This window comes from Triturus cristatus, chromosome 3_2 (genome assembly GCF_964204655.1).
Source record: "Triturus cristatus chromosome 3_2, aTriCri1.1, whole genome shotgun sequence".
NCBI lineage: Eukaryota > Metazoa > Chordata > Amphibia > Caudata > Salamandridae > Triturus > Triturus cristatus.
Window position 1 is genome coordinate 1049827283 of NC_140584.1, and position 20602 is coordinate 1049847884.

Sequence of the window (20602 nt, forward strand, 5' to 3'; positions counted from 1 at the left end):
GACGGTTCAAAGCAAAGCTAATCTACCAACTATTTTGCTGCAAGCTGAAGCCTGATTGGACGGCCTGGAAAGGCCATTCATGAAGCGACTAAAACATGAAAATACATCATCTGAGTTTTCTTCAGCGTGCAGAAGAGAAATGCTTTGTCAGGCCTCGGTTTCACTCGTTAGCAAAGAAAGAAACCAAGAACTTTAAAAAATGAAATATTATACAAGTCTTTTCTTAATGCCCCTCCAAGAAAACAGGTAGTAGTGCTTCATAACTCCTATATGGAGACTTGTAGCAACATCTGCTCCACGCCAGCGAGCTGATAGGAGGCGAGGCTCGAGCACAATTATTTAAATTCAGAAGCGATGCTCGGCTGACAGGATCCAGCACCGTTGCAGGCTACAATTCTTCCAGAGCCTGAAGGGTTATTACAGTGGAGAATTCCTACAGAGGCCAATAAAAGAGACTTACCCCTTCCCGAAGGCACCTCATTAGCACAGTGTAAGCAGCCATTGGAACAGCCCAGCACTCTCTGGGGTGCTCCTTCTTTTCTTCCTCCAGAGAAGTGAAAGGAAGAAAAAGGAGGTAATGGAACTGCACAAATAATAACCCCACCAACAGCAAGACCAGACGTACAGCTCCGCCAGATTGAATGTGACAGATATTGCGTACCTACATTTCGCGGAATCGCGCTTTCCATAGGTAGAGTTTACAAGGTGGACATGCACCAACATGGCTATAGAGCAGGGGTGTGCAACATTTGCATAATTCAGATTTGCATAATTACGAAAAATTTCAGCAAAATTGGCATTTGGCGCTATATTGTAGTGCAAAATGCATCCTCGCGTTCATTTTGAACGCAAGGGCGCCTTTCACAATAAAAAACTGTGCAAAGAACAGAAGTGTGGCAAACAGCAGCTAATCGCGTTCAAGTCCTGCTAAAAGTTTACGTTGAACTGGGTGTAATTATGCAACACGGCATACTATCGAACTTTGGGGAATTTAGCATAACAGGGCTAATGTGAAATTACCATACTTCCAGCAACATTACGGAAATTTCACTGGGGCCCACTATAGAGCAGCATTTAGAAAATCCTGCAACATCCTATGCGCCACACTCTCAGCATAAAGCTCTGCATTGACCTACATCCATCATCAGCCATTGCCCACCTAGAATTTATTAATCCTTCGCTGGGCAAAGGGGCTATTCACACAGAACAGCAAACCTTGGATGGAGCAAGATTCGGATTCTGTGCCTCAGTGCTCACAGTACCAAATGCCGAGATAGAGGCCTCTCTGGGATAGCAGGCCAGCATCTAAATTCAATATGCCTAGGCATTGTGAACCTTGTCCGTTAAAGAGACTGGAGTGACAACGCCCCAGAAAGTGGTGCATTGTAAAGGGTACATTGGGGGCAGGGTGGATCCTGAAGTGGTCCATGAAGCAGAGGTCTGCTTCTCCTTATGACTGCAACCTCTGCATGGTGAGTGTCAAGCTGTCAGGAACTGACCGCTTACACATTCAGTGATTACTTTCTGCCCACCAAATGTTAACTAATCAATTAGTTGTGATCACAAAAGTTGTGGCAAAGAATTAGTTACTTACCTTTGCTAACAATATGCCTGGTGCATATTCCATCTACCTGCAGATTCCTCCCCTCGTGAGTCTCCCTGAAGTGCTGGAATGAATCATGTCTACCATTGCCTCATTAACAAGCATTTGTAATGCAATAGGTCTCGCAGTTGTTAGAGTTTGAGCCATTGGCACTGTAAATGTGTATGTTCTTTTGACACACTCCTACGCCATTTTATCTCTGTTTTGGGCTGCTTTTCTGCCCCTTCATTTTATCTTTTTTTGTCTTGAGCTCACCACTGCCTTCGCTTCGTTGTTTGATTTCCAGATTTTTCAAAACCTCATATTCCAGTAAACTGCTCTTCTCCGGCCAGTCTTCTCTGAGCTGCGTAATAGAAAAAGAACATAATTCATTACATTTTAAGAAAGTTACATCTTGCACCAATCACAAAGGGTGCATTTATTTATGACTCGTCCATTTAATGCCGCCTTCTTTTCCAATACATGTTTTAAAATTGTACCAAGTGGTAAAATGCATTTGTATGCATGCTGCTAGCACTTCATAGGTTGTACACCTCAATAAAACTCCATACCATACTAATACCATAATATACTATACAATAACAACCTATAACATACCATATTATACTACAACAAACCATTCCATAACATGCCATAGAATACTATAAAATAACAGGCCATACTAAACCATGCATTACAATATCAGTCCATACCATATCATATTATACCATACTATACAATAACAGACTATACCATAGCATACCAAACAATAACAGCCCATGCCATACTATAAAATGGTGCACCATACCATACCATACCATAGCACATGTGTAGTGAAGTCAGCAAAACGAGTGTTATATATGTACATTTTGGTTTAAATGGAAGAACGTGATATGAGTGCATTATGCGGCTTCCAGTTTGAGGGCTTGCTCCTAATCTGGAAGAACATTCTTCAATTTAATTGTATCATTTCATAGCACAGACTTCTAATCAGCTACATATCGTACCAAAACCATCATTACCTCAGGACACCCACCTACTTTGCCACACGTCTATGTTACGCTATGCGTGAACTTTAGATATACCTAAACGTGCACTCCCTCTAAATATTCAAAGTCCACTCATAACATGGAGGGACATGTTCCCTTGTTAACAGGGTCTCGTGACTGGTGTGCTTGAAAAGCAGATGTGTTTGCATGTCTTTGTGACTGGCACCCGCAGTAGTTAACATTTTAGGCTGGGCCAGTGCTGCCTGTCTCTCCCTCGCCCCCACTTGCTCTCACACTCTCTGGGAGACCCTGGCATGTCACGCGTCATTGCCCAATGGGGGGGGGGGGGGCACAGCTCCCGCGGAGAAGGAGAAGCCGTTGAAGCTGGTTTCGGGTCCAACCATTGAGCAACGCTTCGTTCCTTCTTTCAGTGAGGCAAGGCCAGGACAAGCCAAGAGTTTCTGTTAAACCTCAAACCGAAGTCCGTTGAGAAAGTTCGAGAAGTTAACGAGGAAAGTTGACAAGGAGGAAGAAAGCCCAGGGTGCCTGGGGTTGGTCCGTCCCTGAGCTTAGACGGCCCGTGGGGCAATGCAATGACTGGCATTGCGCCCACAGGCTACAGGCCACGCTTCTCTCAAACCAAGAAACGACCTATCACCAAGCTGAACCACACACTCAAGACGAGTCGCCATCTTTACCAGTCAATCCTATTCATTCTTCCTGATTCGAGCCAGATTCCAGTGGGTGTCAGAGACAGTAGTAGGAGAGGCCCGTGAGTGACAGCAACACACATTATGAAGACTTTAAAAGAAGGCATGCATCATTTCTGTTCTTCAGATGCTTTGATGTAGGCCGCAAGGGCCTGCCAGAGAGATGCACAGAGAAGCCACGGCCGAGCACCATGTACAGGGCTGGAGCGCCAAAGGGTGGCCAGGGACCTCGCACATTTATTCCCGGGCAGACTGTCAACTGCCGAGAAAATATCAGTTATATTTTAAGTTAGACTGTAAGCTTTAAGCAAATTCTGAAATTAAGGACTCCATTACTAGTTGCCAGGAGCGGGGTATCCCGCAAGGGGATTCTGCCCTGCACAGTTCTGAGTGGGTCGGTGTTTCCAGACCTGAACTTTCTGGGTCTATAAATACGGGTGTGAAACCCTAAGAGAGAGAGGAGCTAGGGCTCTGGGCAGAGGCATACCCCTTTCCTGCCCACTCTTCTGGCATAGGCTGGAACCAGGCACGTCCTTCGCTCTCCCCGGACGTCCTCTCTGTTCCCAGCCTAACACCATGACTTAGGGCCCCCCAGATCTTTACCACCTGTTCCAGACAGGGGGTAAATATCTGAGTTAAACTCTCTCGAATCAGGAAAACATGCCCTATAGAACTGGTAGTATTGGCTCTGGTAACCTAATGCTCATTCTATGGACATGATCTCCTTAGCTCACAGGAAGATTTTATCAGGAATCATGACTTTCGCCGCCCATGTCACCCACATAGTTAACGGGGATCTTCTAGTAGAGACCTAAACTGGAAGATTTGGCAAGAGAGTCGCCAAGGTAATGATAGGCTCAGAGGTAAAAAGAGATGGTAGATCAAGGAGAGGAAAGGGGACAGGTAAACCAAGGTAAACCGGTAAACAGCTGTATGTATATGTTTAAGAGTGCCATAAGGATCTGGGAAATGGAAAACAGGATGGAAGGCTTGCGTTATAGCCAAACGGGGAGAGTTGACTTGTAAATTAATGGGGCTTTATGGGAGGGCTTCATTGTATTAGCAAAGACATTTTGGGCATAAGTATTCACTATGACAAAAGAGTGAGATTGTGCTGTAACTTTTCTGTCTCTCAATAAAGCAAAATTTTCACAAATAAAATAAGCATCTTTGCATAGGCTGGAACACAAGGCCCTTTTTTGTAGAAACTGTTGCCTGCTCACCAAGGGCCATATTACACACACAGGGCCCAGTGCACGAAGGTACTTATAGAGGATGCCCTGAAACTAATAGGACATTTAGTCCTTTTTAGGTCTCGCATGGGCAGCGCATGCGCTGCCTCTACGAGGCATTACGTAATGTGTATACTTGGGTGAAACTCCGCCTCTTGCCGGTAGTTTCTCCTGCCGCTTGCCATTCGTTAACTGTGGCATTTATTTTGTTAGCGTGCTTATGGTTGGCTTGCGGTCCAATGCGGCACTTCCGCTTTGCTTCCCTTCGGCCGGAAGCAGCACCGACCAACTACAGTTTTGTTCCGCTGCGCGGCCTTTTCTATTTGTGTAGGGACTACTTCCTTGTTTGTCCCATGATGCAGTCTCTGCTTGGAATCCTGTTGCACCCAGATCCCGGATTGCGCTTGTGCTGATGCTGCTCCCACTACACCGAGAAGACCTCCTGCCGCTGCCCTGCGGCTGTTCAGCATCTCCTGGGTGGCACAAGACCAGCGGCTTCCCCTGGTCTGCCTGTGCGGTGAGATACTCCTCCATAATGCCTCCCGGGATCGGACTTGGAGCTGGCGACTCCGTGAAGCACATACGGTACAGGTAGGTGGGGGCCTGGGGGTCATTAAATGTCTGCGGTGACGGTGTACTTCAGCGGGACCTAGTTTTAGGTAGGAGGTGTGCTGAAGCAGCTTTTTTTTAATGTTTCCTGACAACTACGTTTCTTCATGCGAGAATTATGCTGGTGAGGGTACGGGTCGGGAATGCTACTGAGATGAAGCCTGATCGGCTTGTAGGCCCGTGCTTTGCTTGTCTCCCCACCTCAGCTCATCACATAGCCTGGGGAGTTGCGTGCCCCAAAAGTATGCAAGCCTCGCAAATGTGGTGCCATAAATATTTAAACGCGGTTGTACTGCATAATGTTAAAGTCAACAACATGCGAGCCTCACTAATACAATGCTATAAATAATAAGAGCCTGAAGTTTGTAGTAGCTCTGTGACAGCCGCTCTCATCGTCAGTACGACATAAATGTTTTTTAAACATCTACTTTCATTGGAATGGCAGCCCGCACAAATGGCTTCTAAACGTGAACTCTGCCATCCCTACAGTCAGTGGTATATTGAGTTAAGTTCTGCCTGTGTCGTGTCCAGACAGGTCAGAGGAAGCTGTAGGCAATTGACGCACCAGCACAATCTCACATATCACAACACCGGGTGAGAGACCGCGGGTTAGAGACAGACTTTGGGGTGGCCCTTTTCTCAGAAAAATAAACATACTGGCGTTTCTGGTAGAACCAGGAAATTATACATATAAAATAGTTTGCGAGAATCTTCAGTATTCCTTTTTAAAATGGAAATTCAACCTCTACCATAACCGCCAATTATTAATAATTTATATGGCTCTAAAATGCTTTTCGCTGGTTTCCATTATGTATGTGTCGCTATTATCTTATATTCAAAAGGGGGGAAATCCCAATATTGATGATCTTACCGTTTTTTTAATTTTATGACCGGTAACTACTAGTCATGTGTCAACCCTAATGATTGCACTAGTTCACGTGCCTTCTCACTGATAAGAGTCCACACCCTACTCCCTTAAACTGACATGGTGAACACATGGCGCATCATACCATGTGAGGCATCTTCAAACACTTCGAGCTGTCATGTATAAAATGTTACATGTGGTAGGAGCAAAACAACAAGCCTCACAATACAGAATATATTTCGAGGCTCGCAACAGGTGTTGCTTATATATGATATGATATGTTGACCCACACTTGTCAGACCGCTATAAAATGCCTTTCCCTTCTAGATTACTCTCTGCTCTGATCCAGCAAGCATAGATGTCTACCATTTCCCAAAACATATCGAATATCAGGCTTAGATTTACTTCAGCCTAATTCAGATTAGTTTTCAATGACTTTTTGTCATACTCCCATGCCAAATAAGTAGCTGAATTCAGCATCCACGTGGGCATAAGGAAAAGTAACACAGCAAAACGTTTATTTGTAAAGTGCAGGTTCACCCTGAAGGGTATTGTAGGGATGACAAATGATTACTTGTAGTTTGCCCACTTTTTAAGGTTTATAAAGCTTCTTTAATTTGAAGTTGGTAAAGTTGTCATGCCCCATGGGACAGAAGGCCACTCATCTGTGAAGCGAGATAACTCATAGTAGGTTGTTTCATTAAGCCAGGGTCACTAACCCAACCCAGGATTTGTCTAGATTGATTGTGCAGGGCCTTGACTCCCTCTAGTGAGTGATTGTTGGTGAATAGCGTTTTTATAACTCATTGCCTATGTTCTATGGAGCGCAGACAATCAATTTGTGCAATGGCGAGGGTTGATGGGTCCTTGTTAGAGGACCCCACTAGCATTGCTTGGTCTTCAGTCCATCTTCAGCTCTAGTCAGTCAATAAAGAATAGATACCATTAGGAAGCAAAAACATGCCAACCAAGATCCTTCCTGAAAGGGAACTAGGATGTGCTGCCTGTGTCTAAACCCATCCTCTTCACTAATTTATAGAGATCATATCATGGGTGTGCAGCAGTGTTCATCGAAGCAATAAAAACTGAATAAAATATCCCAAGATAGACAAACTAATTTCCCTATGGAATTTGATATAAAATGCCCGCCTCCACCAAATTCAATATGCAATTGCTGACAATCATCATAAACTACGCCAACAAGACCATGGGTCCTTTATTGTGCCAGAGATGTTTTTCCAGCACTTCACACTGTAATTCTACTCCATATTGTGCACATTGTGCACCTTCTATGACCATGCAATCCCCGATCACAGATTTGGCACAGGTAGCAGAACAATATTTTCCATTAATTCCATAAAATGTTGTCCAACAATTTGGTGCAGCAATCAAATCCACTGCGTCTTCACCAGCCACAAAGTATATATGTACCTACCAGAACCCTTTGCCATGAATGCCACTTGATATTGAGATAGTGCCACAATATTATTATAACTGATAGTATTCTTCAGAACATACAAGATACTTGCATGTCTGTCGTTTTCATTAATGCTAAGGCTGTTTCCATGCCAACGTGCATTGTGTGTTCATAACAATAGTATCTTGTGTGCGGTTGTCTCTTGTATACAAAGGATGTGTGTATGTCAAAATGATTACCACGCTAATTCCATGCCACACGATTTTATCATACATTTCCAGGGATATTGCCGTGCAGAGCATGGATACAGATTATTCCAAAACTTGTGCAATAGATATGTGGTACTGCATACACTGGATATTCAGATGCGATCCATCGCTACTCTTCTTGCAGCGCTTAGAGACCTTCCGGTATTAAGCGCTCAACAAATCCAAATTAACATAACATAACAGTTGTGCCATACATCTACAGAATGCTGCTGTGTCACTGAATGTGTTTGGGATGCTGCCAAACCACACACTATCGTAAACACACAGGATATTTTTCTGTGTCACACATTTTCCAAGAAGCGCAAAATATTGCCTAAACACATTGACTTGTTATAAAGTCAATAGCCTACATTAAATCTGCATAACAGACATTTATTTACAGTATGTAATTATAGTAATGTATGGGATTTTGCCATGTCTTGTATTTTTCCATCAGTGCCGATAGATTTCCACCCTTCAGGGCTTGTATGGACATTCAGGCATTTTCTACTGAGCTACAAACTAGGGAGCTGATTGTAGGGCTGACGGCAATGATCTAGCCCTCAAAGCACAATCGCCCCCTCTGTGGTTAAAACGCCCTGGAGATTTTTTCTGTGACAGCTTGCTCTTGATTTTCTCATTCTGGCAGCCCCAGTATGCTATTTTTACGTGTCGTCTAGGCAGCGCTTGCACTGTCTCTTCTACATATGCTGGATATAGGCATAAAGCTCCACCCACTTTACACCCAAATTTTGAATTCACTCCAGTCACAGTCCTTTGTAAATGGCGGCTTTTCATTAGTCAATAGGCTTAGTAGTCCCTCCTTAGTACCGCATTTTCTCCTCTTGTAACCTCCCATGAGGACAGCCTCTGTTACACGTGTTGTCACTTGATATGTTTTAATTACATCCTTAAGCACTATTTTCTTAAATGTCTACACTGTTTTTTTACTTTTGCTACAATCGCGGCACCCACCATTTAGCTTTAAACATCTTAAGCTAAAGAACGGTTGCGCTATTGCTTCAAAAGTAAAGACAGGGAAATGAAATGGTTTTATGTTTTGTTTTAGTTTTGAAGCTCTGGCATTACTAAAAGTTTGAGCTATTGGCGTTGCATTAATATTAGCAACGCCAATAGCTCAATCTTTCACTAATGCGAGACCTATTGCATTGCAAATGCTTGTTCTATGTGTGTGCTCCTTCTGTTTTTCGTTCTGAAAATCTGGTCGCTCTACCTAAGTACCTTCGTGAATATATATATATACCTACGATCATCCCGATTTTGCAATCAACAAAACAAGTCGGGCACAGACTCCGTTATAACGTGCTTCTTTATTCTTAGATTTAAATGTCCATATGACGCGTTTCGGCTGCAGTCCTGCGGCCTTGATCATATTTCACATTCCCTCCCGCCGTTTTATGAAGAGCTCCAAAGTCTGGCAGTAGGTGGGCCTGGCCTTGACCAATGGGCTCTGCAGCCCTGAATCATACCTCATTAGTTCCTGCCGTGCTGCTTGAATGAGGGAAAGCAGCACAGCAGGAGAGTTTAAAGAAGTGAACTTCTGTCCCGTTTCTAGGATGCTTGTTTCCAGTCCAGGGAGGACCTGACAGTTCGGGCTGGACTGTTCCCATTGGGCACAGGGTCAAGACTGATTTGCATATGGCTGGGTCCAAACTGGAATGGCATGGTGAGCAAAAAACCGATGGATTTAGGCTCAGATCTCTGTACTGGGGTGAATGTATGACATTGTTCTGCATTCTGTCCATCAATAGTTCTTTTTGCATTTGTCACCCCGAGTGGGACGGGTATGCTCAGACGTGAGTCCTGTGCTCTCCATGCCACTGGAATAAGGCTTTTCTGGCTGAAGAGAGGTGAACCCCCGAAACCAGTCCTAGGATGCTTGTTTCCAGTCCAGGGAGGACCTGGTCTGGCAGTTCGGGCTGGACTGTTCCCATTGGGCACAGGGTCAAGACTGATTTGCATATGGCTGGGTCCAAACTGGAATGGCATGGTGAGCAAAACAACAATGGATTTAGGCCCAGATCTCTGTACTGGGGTGAATGTATGACATTGTTCTGCATTCTGTCCATCAATAGTTCTTTTTGCATTTGTCACCCCGAGTGGGACGGGTATGCTCAGACTTGAGTCCCGTGCTCTCCATGCCACTGGAATCAAGCTATCCTGGCTGAAGAGGGGTGAAACCCGTAACCGGTCCTAGGATGCTTGTTTCCAGTCCAGGGAGGACCTGGCCTGGTAGTTCGGGCTGGACTGTTCCCATTGGGCACCGGGTCAAGACTGATTTGCATATGGCTGGGTCCAAACTGGAATGGCATGGTGAGCAAACAAATGATGGGTTTAGGCCCAGATCTCTGTACTGGGGTGAATTTATTACATTGTTCTGCATTCTGTCCATCAATAGTTCTTTTTTCATTTCTAAGAGGGTCAGTACCTGCACAACAATATGATTAATGTGGAGGTTTAGCCGACCCTTCCTTAACAAGCATTGGCATAGCCAATAGGTCTTGCTTTTGAGACCTTATAAGTATTTAGTTAGGCAGCACAATATCCTTGGTGCAACATCATCAACTGTTGCATGGCTAATCACTTATAAGGTCCAAAAGCGAGACCTATTGGCTATGCCAATGCTTGTTATTAACAGTCACAAAAATTCAATCTAGACCAAGGTTAGTAATATGGGGGGGAAAACGTTTTTATTTTAAACATAATATCGAAAAAGTGGAAAACACGAAGAAAGCACCTGAGTACTATAGAAAGAACTCAGAATGTCCAATGCAAGCACTACCATAGAATTTGCACTGACTCGTGGTAAAGTGGTAAAGTTGGGAGTCCTAGAATCTTCAACAAACACAACGTAGGAGTAGTAAGCGCTGTATAAATGCGGTTACAATACAATGCACAATAAAAGCATGGCAATTCCAGGCTACTAAAAGACATTAAAAATAAATACATATTATCTATTTTAAAGTGCATGCCCTCTCGAAACCTGCAGCCTTTAAACTAAACCTATATTACATTTGCCTCTTAGTTACTGTACCTGAGCTGTGGGATCTGCCTATTTCGAGCAGGAACCAGGAAGCGTTCACTAACTTGACCGTCAGTCGAAGAGCCACACATCCTGCAACTATTAATTTTGCCTCTGTCTCTTTTCCTGGGTGCAGTGTTCCTGAATTAAGCGGTTCCACAAATAAATAAAATTACTTCAGCTTTTGCTCCCTCTCCACCGAAGAGGGTCACCAATGTGACCCATTAGTCAAGACCACCCCCATCCTCTTTCTAAGACTATCAAGAGGTGTTGTGCCATTGTCTCTTAGCTCGTAGCGCTTTGTATTCTAATATGTGCAGTTTTTTAGTTATATTAAAAATGCAAAATTTTATGAATTTTTGCACTTGTGTTCGCAGTGATCAGTTGCCCGCGTAACAATGATGCAGTTACTACCTGACCCCATATTGAGAGGGTTATCGACTTCTGCTAGTTCTGGCTATTAGCTAAGGTCACTGAGACTCAGAGACTCAGAGTTTATACCGTTTCAATTTTGATTAGGGGCCCAACATAAGTCTTGGGGTGCTAATGCATAAAAAACCTGGAATGGCCGAAGGTGACTCTTGTGACCTCGGTCATCTGGTGCCGGCAGCTTAGCAAGCCTAAGATTATTTATCTTTTGCTAAGAAATACACAATTTTCACGGTTTACTCCTTTCATGGATTGCTTTCAGTATCTGATCTATAACTAACAGCAAAGTCCATGTTGAAGTCCTAATCCCTTCGGACTCTGTTGTAAAACTGAGAAAACTACGTGACTTAATGACGTCAGTGTTTTCATGTCTTAGGTTCTCATTCAGCAGCCTGATGCATTCTGGGAGTTGTAGATAGTTCATTTCAGCTGAAACAAATGGGCATCTTAAAACAATGCTTTGTACGAGTGGGGAATGTAAAGTTGTCCAGTGACCTTCGTTACAACCTGCCCTCATTTGGCCGCCCAGCCTTAGATTGTATCAAGTACATAAGTTGCATAAAAAGTAAAGAAATAGATAAACACTTGTTTCCTTTTTCTTTACATGCTGAAAGTGGCCGCTCGCCATTTCATTTCATTACTTTTGTTACAATTGCGTTAACGGCACGGGTGCCGCGATTGCATCAAAAGTAAAGAAATAGAAAACCAGTTTTCTTCCAATTTCTTTACTTTTGATGCAATCGCGGCACTGGCACGGGTGCCGCAATTGTAACAAAAATAATGCAAGCTAATGGAAATGGCGGGGGGCCGCTTCAAGCATATAAAGAAATAGGAAACAAGGCACTTTTGAAACATGTGCGGCAGGGAAGGGGAAACAAACAAACGAAGAAATAAATGTCTTTCTCTGTGCTTGTTCAAGATTAGTTTTGGTACTATGAGATTGGCAAATATGGGGCAAATTGAGCTTTTGGCTGTTTTTAGCTGCACATGTTTAGATAAGTTTAAAATATAATTCAATCTCGCTTTTCAACTCAAAAGGGTGTACGTAACCTGTTAGATGTATGGTAAGGATAGATCTAGCTAATCCCTCTCCAGCTTACACAGGGAAATGAAAAATGCTCTGAATGCCTGCATTGCTAACCGGAGTTGCCCGCCAAAATTACAAAACAAAACGTTCTGTTTATACATTTCACAATCACGAAGATTCAAACGGGCAAACTCGGATGTTCTAAGAAACAAGCAATGGCCGCGTGGCTCACTGAGAACATCAAAGCGTCCGAAAGCTGCCGAAAACGGCTGAAAGGGCTGAAAAGAGGGGTGAGTGCAAGCCGAGGTGACAAGAAGGGCTGGTCGAGAAGGGAGGGGGGAATGCCAGCAGCAGAGGAGCCTGATCAAAGTTGACGAAAAGGGAAGGGGAGAAGGGAGGGGGGAATGCCAGCAGCAGAGGAGCCTGATCAAAGTTGACGAAAAGGGAAGGGTAGAAGGGAGGAGGGAGCACGAGCAGCAGCTATGCATGTGCACGCCATCGTGCACTCAAGCTTCAGGCCTTCAAAATCATGTGGGTAGCACTTTGAAAACCTGTATACTAAATGCTCTCCGAGCAGCGCATGTGCGCTGGCTCAGTGAGACCTAATAAAAACCGGGACGTTTCTTTGTTTTAGATGAAAGTGTTAGGACGTCAGGACAGTTCTTCAAACACTGGGACTGTCCCTGCAAAACCGGTTCGTCTGGTCGCCCTATATTTAGGCGTTCCGAGTGCGAAGTCTCTGCACTGGGGGGGGGGAGGGTAATCTCCACATGGGAGTCTGCAGTGCGTTGTGTGGAGATTCGGCCACGAGTGCGGAGACTGCACACTCGGAACTTTACTACACACAAGTACCTTCGTGATTTGGGCCCCTAATGCTTATAAATATGTTATTGGTATTATAGAAGAGACCCTAATTATGTTTATGGTATTATAGAAGAGACCCTTATTCAAATGAGTGCCAATACTCACTTATTCTGATGGCTTATTCTGATTTAAGAGTGGTCTCCTGCATGATGTCCCCAAGAGTAGATATACAGATATCGTCCCATCTACGAAACTCCACAAGTGACGAGACAGGCCGAAGATAAGTTCCCCGCCGGAGGGGAGTGGCGCCGGTCAACCTACCCCACCAATCCATGGTCACCAAGTTTTAACATTATCTTCGTAAAACACTTATAACCCCCGGTCCATTTTTAGATCACCAGATCTCTGATCTCTCTTCCATCTCTATTCTTAAACTTCACACCTCTTCCATCTCCTACGTGCATTGGAGTAAACATATCACAGTGTAAGTAGTTTAGAAAGAAACAGTGATATCACGAGGAACGCTATGATCCTGGTTACAAGTGAGGAGGAAATGTGTATGAAAATTCCAGTTGGCCAGAATTTCTGTTACCATTTGCTATTCTCGCACATTTTTCCTCCTGTTGGGATTTAAAACCCACAAAACAGAGAGTAACAGTGCAGATTTGGAATTGCCAGATGTAGTTCTGCGTGGAAATGGTGTTGTGCAGGGGTAAAAAGTTACATGGGGATTAACACACATATTTACCATCTGCTCCGAATGTGTGGATTATGTGGTGAATGTGTGTAAGGAGGTAGTTCCGGGCCGGTGGCTGTGGAGTGTGTTTGAGGAAAGTGGAAGATGTCATCTGGTGGGGGGAACATTATATGCTCCCCTACCTTGAAAATGGTCAGAATATGGACCCAGGGGCCAGGGGTGGGCACTACAGCCCTTTCTCAATGCGATTTTACTGGCCCGATTTTCTGGCTAGTACAATTGGAGAGTGGAAGCACTGGCCCATTTATAATCATGCAGAGCGGAATTCCACACAGAAATTTTGCTCTACACAACTCTTATTGGAGCCTATGGTTGGTGGTGCACTGACACAGGGGTACACATTGATATCAAGAAACTGACTCAGAGGCACCAAATATAACAATGGCCCAACAACAAGGGGGCACCAACACTGTCATTTCAACACTGCCAAGGGAGCCCAACACTGACATGGGTACATTGATATGGGCACAGTGACAAAAGGGCTGACAGTAGGATGCTAACAAAAGGACATTGACACTGAAGAAAGAGCACCAATACTGACATGTAAAGAGTTACATTATAACACTAACATGGGCCACCTACACTAATGCAGGGACATTGGTATGGGTAGGAGAGGTGTGGTGCAGCGGCCAGAGTGGCTAACACCGGAGCGTGTGGCTTGTGGTTCGACTTCCGGCACCGGCGGCACCGCAGCTCAGCATCTTGTGACTCTGGGCAATAGCCCACTCAATGTCCCAGATGGCCCCCAGCGCCTTGAAACCATAAGGGGCGATATGTTTGCACTTTACAAATATGGATTATTGGTATGGAGGACTTTTATTAACACACTGACGCAGGGACGCTGGTTTACAAGGATGCTGCTGACACTGAGACTGTAGCACTAGGAAACAGTTCCGGAATAATCACACAGCATAGAGACACTGACGAAGGGACACTGACTGAGGGAGCAAGACATTAGTGTACTGGTCTGAATACTGACAGGGGGAGATGAAACAAGGACGCTGACACGGAGATACTGACATACAGGTACGGACACTGGGGCACTGCGACTGAGACACAGACACTAGGACACTGAGCAGGGATGTTGACATGGGGATTGTGACACTGGAAAATGAACATAACTGATAAAGATGGACTGAAGGATATTGACACAGGGGCACCATCACTGACACTAGGACACTGACCCAACAGCACTTAACAACCACATGGCAACAGTGACACAAGGACACTGAAGCCAGGGCACAGATACTGGAACACTGGACAGCATTGCCAACATTGACATGGGGGTATTGACGGGGGAACCGCGACACTGGAGCACTGACCGAGGGGCACATCATTAATGCCGGGGCATTGGCATGGGGCAGCGACATTGAACCAGTGATGCTAGGACACTGATCCTAAGATACTGGTGTTTAGACACAACATCAGGACATTAAGATGCCACAAGGACACTAACACAAGGGCACTGACGGTGGGAACACAACACCACTGAGGTACTGACCTATGGTCAATGACACAGGTCACTAACAGTGAGATACAAGGACACTGACCTCGAGATAGGGCCCTAGGGACACTGGCTTTGATGCTTACACTGGAACTCTAACAAGGACATTAGGCAATGCAGCACTGCCTACAGTTACTGCCAAAGTGACATGCATTTGTTGCACAGACGGACACTGGGTCTATAGGATACCCACACAGACATTGAAATTAACATATATATATATATATAAAAGTTTACATTTCTTATAGCACGAACTTGACTCGAAGGTATCATAACGCGTTACATGAGCACCAGTTACGTTACACAAGGACACATTCATTTTTCTGATAGGCACAGGGAAATTAAGTGATTTGCCCAGAATCACAGGATGTTGAACGTCCCTGCCGAGACTCGAACCTGATTACCCAGCTTTGAGGTTGGCCGCTCTAGCCATTAGGCCACATCCTGCCATTGGGATGCTGAAACTGTCACGTACTCAATGACCCAGAAGAACTGACGTGAGACATTGACCCTGGGGCGTGGATACCAGGGAACTGACACTGAGGCATCGATAAAAGGGGAAATATTGGCACAGATTCTGATACTGGAATTCTGACACACAGATTTAAGCCGATGGACACGGACACTTATGCACTTACATAGGGACACTGATAAGTACATAAACACTAAGGGGCAGAATTACAAGCCCCGTACACCACATTTGCGCCGCCGTTGCGTCACTTTTGTGACGCAGCAGCGGCGCAAAGCCAGCGCCATGCTGTGGGGTATTTACAACGTGACGCATCTAGGGAGATGCGTCTCATTGTAAAGGCCTGCGTCACATGTGGGCGTTCCGGCACGGGGGGGGCGTTCCGGCGCAGGAACGCCTCCTAAAAGTGTCTAAGTGAAATCTACAAGATTTCACTCAGTCACTTTTACAGTCATGCTGCGTCAAAACTCTGTGCCTGCTCGAAGCAGGCGTAAGGATTGACGCAGCATGTTAGACATAGGGGCACCCTGAGCCTTGCTGGAGCTGCGTCGCGCTTGCGAAGCCACTCCAGCAATGCGTCACCTTTACGGCAGCAGATGTGTCACGCATCTGTCTATTCTTGCCCCATGGTGCGCCGCATTGTAAATGCGGCGCATCCATGGTGGCGCAAGAGGTGTCTGCCGTGACGCAAAATAACTGGCGCATCCCTGCTGATATGCAGGGATGCGCCAGTTATTGTAAATCTGCCCCTAAGAACTTGATTCACCAATGGCCTCCGCACTCATGGCAGAGGCCCTACGGCTGCGAGGAGTCTCCGCACTCGGGCCAGAAGCTCAGCAATGAGAATCCCCACTGCGGAGATTCCGCCCCGAGCATGGAGACGTCTCCATGACCGAGGGGCCTCCGCAGACGAGTGCGGAGGCCTTTGTGAATCGGTCCTGAAGGCTACACACGAGCACCAGCATTGAGGCAATGGCCATACGGCCATTGACACTAGAGGGGCGCCAAATTTGTGTAATTTGGTTTTTGTGAAATTTGGCAAAATTACAACTAATTACACTAAATGGCAAACTGGCATTTAGACCAAAATGCGCCCCGTACCCATTTTGGAAGCAAGGGCACATTTTGTGATAGAAAATTTGCACAAAAATCACAAGCAAACAGCAGCCACTTGCGTTCTGGTCGGAGTGAATGGCGCGTAATAGCGTGAGAATTTCACGCAGCAAGCGTAAAGCGAAACGGCTATACCAGCGTAAGGCAATTTCACCTGGGGCTGATTGCACTAGAACACAACTCTGACACATAGAAAGAGCTAGAAGGGACTGACACTGGGGCACCAACACTTGTTAGGGGGACATTGACCCAGGGATATTTACACTGGGACACTGACGCAAGAGTACTGATATTGTTGCATTGAAACAGTACACAGGGCTATAGGGGGTCTCTCAAAGGGGTGTGGCCGATGTAATTAAGGGAGTGGCTTAAAAACACAGTAAGCTTAAAATCTATACTTAGTATAGAGTGCCGCCCGTGTGGTAGTTTGCTGCTTAATTGCATTTGTATATAAAATACAAGTAAGATTACACCTACAGCAAGCCAAGAATATTGGTTTTGTCAAAGATTGTTAGCTGCATAAGAGAAATTAGCAGCAACTATGGCTTCGTTCTATATAATTTTGAAAATGTTTCAGTTCTGACATGATGAGACTGTGAAAGAACTAAAACGAGTCACTTTGAAGCTACATCAAAGGCAGTGAAGGGTGGCGGGCGCTGCTGCAGAGTTAAGATCTTTTTCACCCTGTGGGTGATGGCAGAAACGAAGAACCCGATATGGACCCGTCTCAGAACATGCTTATTAGAACTGCCGGTGCTGAGCGGCGGCAGGACCCGGCCCACTTAAAGCCTTGCATAACATGCAGTACAGTGGTTATCAAACACTGTAGAATTGTCCCCAACTAGCCTTGTGCTTGAGAAGACCAGTGATGGAATGTATGTGATCTGATACAGAGAATTGCATCTCTCAAAGTTTACCATAATGATGCAAAGGCGCAGCAGTAAGTTGTGCATAGTCACCTATCGCAGCAGACTGAATGAGTGCTAAGCACTGATATGATGTAGGCTGAACATCCCAATGTATAATAAAAAAATACAGTCCCCTACACTTTGCGTCAGAGGGCGTGGAAGTCAATGCCATGACCTTTTCAAGTAACTTGTGCTGCAGTCTCGTTCCTTAATAACAGAGTTCATGAGTGACTTGCAATATCATTATAATGCAGTATATTCTTCAGCCCAAATAGCCAGCTGGCCACTAAAATGTAAATGATTGCCTACCTAAGTTTCATATTCAGAGGCGGAAGGCCTCTTGTACAAATCAGCATCATTTGGTGGTGGGGATGGTCACTAAGATTCCAGACAGCAAGAACCCCATCATTCCCTCCTCAGCCCCTCCCCCTTGCAGGGATTTCAATTGTGCTGTTTTTTCACGCCCCTTTGTAGACTAATGGCCTTTGGGGCTTAGTTGAGTTCCTGGGGTACCACACACATGAATTAAACAACTGTTTAGGTGCAGAAAATACTTTGCACCACGCTCTCAGCACAAGAAATACATTTTTGTGGACAAGGTACTAGGCGAGTTTGTTCTTGGTTCGCAGCCACTTTGGGAATCTTAAAGAAACAGGAGCTGCTTTAGAGCTGGGTGGCACTGGAAAATCCACTGGTGGAATTCCCTCCAAAGTATCATTACTGTGGTGAAGGAAATTCCACCCGAGGTTTCTGCTTCAGATTTAGCATTTCGTTTGTGGGGAGAATGTCCATCGCTGGATTCTACTGCAGATTCCTCGCTTTCTCTTGAAATCATGCTCCAAATCTAAATGTAGCTCACGTGGGAGATAGAGGTCCTTGCACAAATATAAGTTGAGACTTAGAAGGATATGTTGGGGTTTTATTGGGACTGGAAAAGCTCCTATTATCTCGGCTCTGCAGGGGCTATTGTCAAAGGCTGGAAAGAGGGATTGTGCAGCAGCGCAGTTTGTGTGCATCATTACCAGTTTACTGTACCTGCCAAATATTCCACCCCTGCTGCACAACTTCTAGATTTCAATAACAAAGTTTCTTTCTTCAACGGATCAAAAGTTACCCAAACCTCACCAAACGCAGAGCAGCGGAGACACTTTGCTAAAGTTGTCTGGATGCCTCCCAGTGGTTGATTGCTGTATTCAGGTATCACAGGGATGCGAATGAGGTGAAATCTTCCCCCAGACAGTTAGGCTGTCTCCCCTTGCTGACATCGCCAAGGATGTTTTTTGTCTGCTCCTTGAATAAACATCATGATATATTTAAATGCAATCCCAACAGAGCAGGCCTAATGATTGCAAAACATTTGACTGCATTATCAGTGCAAAGACTCGTTCGTCATAACTTTAATAAATGGACGAGAGCAGGGAGTTTAGAGGGATATCAAATCATCGACATTCTCCATTGAGGTGTTGTCTTGAATCTGAGCCGGCCACCTCGCGAGACACTTAAAGTAGGCAAATGTGATGTAAACTCCTGCTCTGCAAGGCTGCTTCCCAAGGAGGGGGTTCTAGAAGAATGTGCACATTGTAAACCAAACACTGTAGCCCTCTTCTCAAACATACCTGATCCAGGCAGACTGAGACAGGCAAGCCATTGGATACTTGAAGGCTTGCTTTCTGCTGGGTGGACACTGTATGCTTTACACAAACTGATTTACTCAGTTAGGATGGACGATTCTGCAGACTAGGGCTCCTGTTCCTCCATGCAGGATAATAGGTTCTTTAGGATCTGGCGAATGTATATCATTTTCTTTCTTAAGAAACCACGGCAGGTTGCAGAGTGATGGGATTTCTTCGGTGTCACTATATGTTAAAATGACAAAACAGGAAGATAATAGTATCCCAGAATGTGCAACACAGTGGAGCATAATTTGCCTTTTTCGCAACACGGTTTAATTAACGCTGCCAAGCAATTTGGCTATTTTCTGCTGCATAATTCCAATGGCCCTGTAGCAAAGCAAACAATTCCGATGAGCGACTGACCATGTAGAAGACTTTGTATTGAAGGATCCTGATTTCAGATCCCTCTTCCCCCACTCTATATCCATCAGTTCTTTGTCCATCAGTTGTGCCACCAGGGCAGCAGACACCTTGCAGATGCTGGGAGAGCTCATTTACTATTCTAACTCCAGTCCTAGAATATCTTGGACAAATTTAACAATATCCCAAATGCCGTAAATTTAGCATTTCAGTGCAGCCCAGTCGGCTGCAGCCCTGACAGTGCTGCTGAAGGTGAAAAACGAGGAAACCCCGTCAGTCATCAGAGTCATGCTAACTACTTCCTTGTGTGCAATCAGCTAGCTCTCATGAGGAAGTTCCTTTGAATATCCCTCAATGGGCAGAAGGATCTCCCCGGTTGTGGTCTCTTGCACAGTCTTCCCTTCACCAGAAAGTCAGTTTAACAGACGGAGATGCAACTCCAACGGCCTTATCTCGTAACTTCTGCAAGTCGGAGCCTGAATGTGTAATGCTGTCTGGTTTCCAATCTTGAGGCCTCTATACAGACATCTTACTCTGTCCTGTGACTTACACTTCTTCCTAGAGTAACTACCCAGCCAAAGGCTGTCAGATCAGCCCCCGTACGGTGCATAGCGAGTGCAGCGAGCGATCCTCACCACTACACAGGGTGGTTTTGGGGGGCGGAGGTTCTTCCCCCACGGAAATCTAGGAAAAACGGTGCGTTCTACAGCACATTTGTCATTATATATATATATATATAATTGTATTAGCTTTTAAAGCATAGTAAATGATGACCTTACCGTGCACCAGAATACAAAAGTCTTTGTTGGGGCTCTTCAATGATTCCCTCACCATCACCCTTTAACAGTGCCTCTCATCCCTTC

General features: G+C 45.1%; 1 long non-coding RNA gene across 1 annotated transcript in view; it reads right to left on the bottom strand.

Moving 5' to 3' along the window:
• The window catches only part of LOC146859087 (uncharacterized), a 38171-nt gene extending 18347 nt beyond the window's left edge, over nucleotides 1-19824 (bottom strand). Inside the window, exons 1-3 of the long non-coding RNA XR_014979736.1 lie at nucleotides 19743-19824; nucleotides 19323-19562; nucleotides 1859-1946 (exon numbers count right to left, since the gene is read on the bottom strand). This is a non-coding gene — a long non-coding RNA (uncharacterized LOC146859087). The remainder of the gene's footprint in view (nucleotides 1-1858; nucleotides 1947-19322; nucleotides 19563-19742) is intronic.
• Between the last annotated feature and the right edge of the window lie 778 nt (nucleotides 19825-20602).